At 36.4% G+C, this 7,419-nt stretch overlaps 1 protein-coding gene across 1 annotated transcript in view; it reads right to left on the minus strand.

The window, feature by feature from the left end:
* Positions 1-6,013, minus strand: part of LOC107684941 (artemin-like) — a 17,824-nt gene extending 11,811 nt beyond the window's left edge. Inside the window, exon 1 of the mRNA XM_016481329.1 lies at positions 5,987-6,013. The gene's annotated coding sequence lies outside the window, so the exon portion shown is untranslated. The remainder of the gene's footprint in view (positions 1-5,986) is intronic.
* Positions 6,014-7,419: the final 1,406 nt, after the last annotated feature.

Consider the following 7,419-nt stretch of genomic DNA (forward strand, 5'->3'; position numbering starts at 1 on the left):
AGGGCGTGGGGGGGGGGGGGGGGGGGGGGACCAGCTATTAGTGTGTCTGGATGAACTAACAACATCCAAAGCGTTTCCATGTCGCTCAGTTGAGCCTCAGACAGGCTTCAAGTAATGACCTGGCCTGCTCTTTCAAAGGCACCGACGCCACCATGATTAATGCATCTGACCTGGCAATTTTGGAAGAATACAGCTTATTGTATTAAAGACTGTTTCCAGCCACAAACATGGGAGTACAATAAGTCCACTTAACATTCTTCGCTAACAAAAATTTGGTAAAAGATGTTCAGATAAAGAGAAAAAGGTAATATCCCTCATCAGTGTCATGAATGAAGTCTTGAGTGTACAAGCATTTCATCTGGCAAAAACACCAACAATTAAGCAAAAACCAGGGATCAGGCTTGGTAAAACTTTTGTGTGCATTTACAAATTGGGTTTTATTTTTATAAGCAATAATCTGAGTGACTGAGTCTGAGGGTCAAGATATAAACAATCACAAGATCTGATTTTCTTCGTACCACAATCAGGGGAAAAACGAACAAGCTCTGTCAAAAAACAATTTGTGTATAAAAAGAGTGTTCTAAAATCTGCAGAGTATGAGAAATGCAACAATGGAACTATATATCAAAATAAATGGCTTTTGCTAAATTATTTTTGGTAACCACAAGGGAGAGGATGTTTGATTCAGTTTAAAAGGGGGAAACTGTGGATGTTCTAGCATGTTAGGCAAGAATAATCATATAAATGACAGTCCAGTGCAGTGTAGTGCAGCACAGGACCTGTTGTGCATTATAGAACATTTGTCTGACATCTACAATTAGGCAAGTTAGTCTGGACACATATTTTCACATGGTGTTATACAGACGCTTGTGAAAAGAAACCATGCTCACCTAAGGGGGTAACTATTTACAGTAGTCAATTACTTTATACTGTAGTTAAGATCATAAAAGGACGAAACACTTTGCGTTCCTGAAAATTCCTTATCAAAAGCCGACCCCCCCTAAAAACCACTGAATTATTTGTACAATGTTTGGCACCATGATTAATTTTCTAGTAACTGACACAGAGGCCCATTCAGAGCACAGAGTGTTGCACTGACCCTTAGAAAGAATGAGCTCAGGTCAGCTAAGGCCAAGGGATGTGGACCCTGCGGTGGAGTTGCAGGACACTTGCGAGATATCTCAACGTTCTCCTCAAAAGCACTAGTGTAATATCTTCCTCACACACAAGACTGTACATTTCTGTCACACACACATTCTGAAACCAGCTTATTTATCGTACATGCCAGATAAAAGCATCTTGTTGTGCTAGAGGCCAAATATTTGAGAGATCATTATATGACAAAGAAGTGAGGTGAGAGCCAGGTCAACTAACACAAGAGTGACCAAAGAACTGAAAAAAAAAAAAACATTCATAAGAATAAATGAAAGTATGTAGTTTTTTGCCTCTCTATGTCAGTGGTTCTCAATCATGGTCCTGGAGGACCCCAGCACTGCATATTTTGGATGTGTCCTTTATTGAAAACACCTGATTTTTATCATCAGCTCATCAGGTGAAGCAACAATACCTGAATTGGGTTTGTCAGATAAAGAATGTACAGTGCTGGGCTCCTCCAAGACCCCAACTGAAAACCACTGCTCTAGTTACAGTGAGGCAAAATTCAATACAAAGCATGTAAGCTATGCAAAAACACACATAGACATGTCATTGAGGTAGGTGAGGTGGGAGTCCAGGGGCCTCATGTATAAAACTTTCCGTAGATTTCATCCTAAATGTGTGCGTACGCACAAAAGTTTTCAGATTTATAAAACCATGCATATGGCAGAACCTGCACAAAAATCCTTTTATAAATCCCTGTCAGCGGAAGATTGTGCGTACATGCGTCTCCTCCCCAAAATCACCATTATATGGAGCTTACAACGCCTAGTTTTACTATGCATAACCTCATATCATTTCCATGCATATTCCCATCCACGTGACACCATGTTTAAAGGGGTCATATGATGTTGCTAAAAAGAACATCATTTGGTGTATTTGGTGTAATAAATGTGTTTATGCAGTTTAAAGTTCAAAAAACACGCCTTTCTGAAACGCGTTGATTTTTACAAAGCTCATCGGTCTGAGCGTGGTTGACTCTTAACTTTTATAAATAATATCTCTTTGAATGTGAGAATTTACAGATCTTCTTTATGCACCAAGAGCTTGTAACACTCCAAAGAGAAAGGAAAAATTGAAATCGCTTCATATGACCCCTTTAACGTCAAAGGTACAAGACGTTAAAGAAATATGAGATACGGACTAAATGCCATTTGTGCCACATTAATTTTTATTGCCAAAATCATCCAGAATTTTTTAGAATATATCAAAATACGCATAAAAACAAAACTGTTTAGATCTCAGATAAGCTCATTTTAGAATATACTTGACCTCATTCTTTTCCACTGGCCAAATAGTATTTCAATACAGTGATATGTTTCATAATGTTGTGGAGATGCCTTCATACGACATCAACACCTCTGTGCAGCTGCAGTTGTACAGTAGCTATTATTCAAACTGGACAATGGACCGTTCCAGCAGTGGAACGGTCCAGTGTCCGCCATAATATTAAAGTAAGTGTGCATCATTAATCATTGTTCTCACTAAAAAAAATTCTCATAACATGAGATCTGCAGTTTAGTTTAAATATGAATTATTATAGCGCTCCTCGCTGTCATTAAAACATTTGAATGTGAGAATTTACAGATCTTCTTTATGCACCAAGAGCTTGTAACACTCCAAAGAGAAAGGAAAAATTGAAATCGCTTCATATGACCCCTTTAACGTCAAAGGTACAAGACGTTAAAGAAATATGAGATACGGACTAAATGCCATTTGTGCCACATTAATTTTTATTGCCAAAATCATCCAGAATGTTTTAGAATATATCAAAATATCCATAAAAACAAAACTGTTTAGTTCTCAGATAAGCCTATTTTAGAATATACTTGACCTCATTCTTTTCCACTGGCCAAATAGTATTTCAATTGTTTTAAACAATTCAAAAAAATAAATAAAAAAATGCAGTTTTGCTGAAAAGGTGAACATCTTTTAGCTATTTTTAGTGGAAACAGATACGCCTATATGTATTGCAGTATAAATACAATTATGACTGCGCATCACTGACAAAGTATTTTAAAAGAAGGAAACACGCAAATCTTACCATTTTTTTTTCAAGTTGTATCCTTCAAATACAGTGGTATTTTTCATAATGATGTGGAGATGCCGTCACACGACATCAACACTTCTGTGCAGCTGCGGTTGTACCGTAGTTATTATTCAAACCGAACAATGGACCGTTCCACCGAATCCAGCAGTGTCCGCCATAATATTGAAGTAAGTGTGCATCATTGAGCATTGTTCTCGCTAAAAAATTCTCATAACATCAGATCTGCAGTTTAGTTTAAATATGAATTATTATAGCACTCCTCGCTGTTATTAACACATCGCATGCCACAGGAAATGTGATTAAGCGCATCAACTACAAATATGTTTAAATTCATGTAGCCTAATTTTGGTTTAACTTCTGCGTAATGACTTTATGTAATTTCAGTGCTTATCTCCATTAACGAGAGTGGAATATTTAATGTAAATGTGTATATCGATATGAAAACAGAGTTTAACATCCTTGTTTACTTCATTACTTTTCTCACGCCAGGGAAAAGAGTCCGTACGCACAGTCAAGAGTATCCGTACGGTGCGCACATATTTACGCCAAGTTTATTTTTTATAAATCCAGATACGTGCGTGGAAAACAGCAACGTTTATACATAACATAAGGCCCCAGGTCTGGGGTCTCATTTATAAAACTCTCTGTAGATTTCATTCTAAAAGTGTACGTACTCACAAAAGCTAGATTTTGCGTACGCTCAAAAGTTTTCAGATTTATACAACCATGCGTACGCCAGAACCTGCGCAAAAATCCCTTTATAAATCCCAGTCATGGGAAGATTGTGCGTACAGCATCTCCACCCCGACTCCTCCCCGAAATCACCATATATGGAGCTTACAACGCCTATTTTACTATGCATAACCTTATCTGCATATCATGCATATTCTCATCCACGTGACACCATGTTTAACACCTTCAAAGGTACAAGATATTAAGGAAATATGCGATTCGGACTATAAATGCCATTTGTGCCATACACATCAATTTTTATTGGTAAAAATCATTCGATATCCTTGTTATGTTTTAGAATAAATATACCAAAATAAAAAAAAAATAAATAAAAAAAAACTGTTTAAAATAGTTCCCAGAATAGAGTTGATCTCATTCATTTCCACTGGCCCAGTAATATTTAAATTGTTAAAAAAAAAAATTTAATTAATGCAGTTTTGCTGATAACGTAAACATCTTTTAGCTATTTTTAGTGGGAAAATATAGGCCTATATTTATTGCAGTGTAAATAGAATTATCTGATTCTGCGCGTCATTGGCAACTTATTTTAAAAAGGAACCGTGCAAATCTTACTTTTTTCTTCATGTTGTATCCTTCTAATACAGTGGTATTTTTCATAATGTTGTGGAGATGCCTTCACACGACATCGACACTTCCGTGCAGCTGTAGTTGTACAGTAAGCTAAGCTTATCATTGGTCCTAATCAATCCGGATAATGGACCGTTCCACCGAATCCAGCAGTGTCCGCCACAATATCGAAGTAAGTGAGCATCATCACTGATCATTGTTCTCGCTAAAAATATTTTCTCATAACACGAGATGTGCAGTTTACTTTAAAGATAAATTATTGTGCACCTATAGCACTCCTCGCTGTCATTAAAACATAACATACAACAGGAAAAGTAATCAAGCGCATCCACTACAAATAGGCTATGTCTAAATTCATATAATTTTGGTTTAACTTCTGCTTTATGTAATTTCAGTGCTTATCTCCATTAATGAGAGTGGAATATTTAATGTAAATGTATATGATGAAATGAAAGGAGTTTAAAATCGTTGTTTACTTCATTACTTTTCTATCTCCAGGAAAAAAAGTCCGTACGCATGGGTCAGAGTTTGCGTGCGGGTGCGCAAATTTTCCCGTCAAGTTTGTTTTGTATAAATCCCACCTTTTGCGTAGGAAGTGGCGTACGCCTCTTTCAGGGCAGGTTTTGTGCGTAAGCAACGGTTATAAATGAGACCCCTGGTCTGAAAGCAAAGATTACAGAATGACAATCGTGAAAATGGAAATCAGTGCACAAAGAAATGAAATCCAAGCCTTCAGTGGAATCTGAAATTTGAAATAATTTGAATAAATCGAGTTCAGCTCACAATGGAAAAACTCTTAGGGTACTGTACATGCTTTTCTGAAATGTATGTTAAACATAAAATAACACGCATGAACTCTAGTTAATTTAGGTCTATGAAGTCAACCCAACAGCAACAAGATTTCTTTTTTAAGTTTGATAGGTTTGTTGTTAGAAACAAATGTTAATCATTTTCTGTTTGATATAAGTTGTTTCTTAGGATAAAATAAAATAAAATATTAACAAAATTTAAATGACTGTGCACAGCTGAACGTTTTACCCTAAGAAAGAAGAAGAAAAACGTATGTCTAAACCATCTTTAAAGTGGTGACGGCTTTCACTTTAACCAGAACGATTTATTGCCAACTTTAACTACAACTTTAACAGCTTCACCCCGCCACCAGTCCATTGCTGCTACTGTTGAACTCTCTAAATGAAGAATAGGCAAACTAAACCATTTGCGAGAATAGCTACGCTCAGCAGGCTGTGAGAACAGAATGACAGGTAGGTTACAATGCCACTCACACCACACCTGATGACACCCGCCTAGTAAAAGTTTCAATTACACACCAGCCGTCTAATGTTTATTGCCCGAGGGGACATATTACAGAGTTCTGGATAAGATCCAAATCCGTTGACAATCTATAACCCTTTCAATTAAAAGGTAGCCGATATGATAAGAACTTTTAGTCATGCGTGTTACCGTGCGTTCTCTGATGGACTGCTTGTGCGCGAGCGGGTCAAATCCTTACAGCCTCGCTCTTCTCATAGGCAGCTGAGCGTATCTTCTCAGGTAAATCCACACGGGCTTCTTTAAAGCAACATAATTCTCGAGCAACTGACTTTCGCACGGGTATGTCCTCTACTAAAAGAGAGAACAAACTCTTCAAAGGCGAGGAATACGGAGAGGCGCCTCCCTCCGTGGCCAAGCCTCTCTCTCTCTTCTTGTTGCGAGCACCTCATTAGATGATCCTGAGAGGAGTGAAAATCAACGCCATTGTTGACCATGACCGGTTTAGCAGTTACAGAGACAATAATCGTGATAATTATGAAAATAATATTGTAACAATAACAGCTAACAGCTAATTACATCGACATTAATTGGTTTCAAAACAGTAACTTTTCATTCTCCCAAATAAAGAAAATGGTTATAATTTTAATATAAAATACCTTCCAAAATTCAACTCCAACTTACCGTGTTAACGAAAGTTTGAAACTTAATTAACGATAGTCTCCCATTGAAGACTTAGTCTTGAAGACTTATCTTATAAGATAATAATGGTAATAAGAAAAACACTCCAAACGCCGCTTTGATTTGAATCAATAGCCTTAATGTGATTCATGGTCCCACAGATAGACTTTGAGAGTGAATTTGAGCTGTGAGCGGACACATCGTCCTGCTTTCATTAACTTCATCAGTCATCAGTTCGAGATTCAAAACTTTACAAAAAAACAATGCTTAGTTATGAAAAGATAATGTTAATAATGTTGATGTTAATGTAAATGAAATAACTCTGTTTTCTGAAGCGAACTAAAGTAGACTGGACATTTAGACATACAATTCAAGCACAATATTTAATTTGTGTACAGCATGCTACATTTTCAACTAATACCTTTATTGATTGATTGATAAAACATTAATGCAAATTATGAATTAATAGTTCATATTTAATAGCCTTAGCAATTTGTTTTATATATAGTGTCATTAAACAAGTCATGCTGATGAACATGAATTTAATATATGTAGCTAATTATTTCCTGCAGCACCTTACACATTAGTACACCCTAAAAAATATAGTTCTTTAAAGGTTCTTTACATGCAGTAATGGTTTTATTTAGAACCATAGCATTCTGAAGAACCCTTTCATGCTGAAATGGTTATTTGCATTAGAGTTTAGGGTTCTTTATTCCCGCCCTTTTGTTTTTCAAATCTGTAACTGTCAAAGCTTCTCATTACTGATTTTCTGGATCTCAGCCATCCAACTACACAGACTGTCAACACACTCTCAACAGGTAAATAATTTATTTCTTAAAATGTCTATAAATTATAACTTTCAAATGCTAATTGGTTTCCTATGTCTTTTCTCTTTTTAGTTTAAGAGAACATGTAAGTGTGACCAGCTCTGTTCAGTTAAG

This window comes from Sinocyclocheilus anshuiensis, unplaced genomic scaffold (genome assembly GCF_001515605.1).
Source record: "Sinocyclocheilus anshuiensis isolate Anshui unplaced genomic scaffold, SAMN03320099.WGS_v1.1 scaffold673, whole genome shotgun sequence".
Taxonomy (NCBI): Eukaryota; Metazoa; Chordata; class Actinopteri; order Cypriniformes; family Cyprinidae; genus Sinocyclocheilus; species Sinocyclocheilus anshuiensis.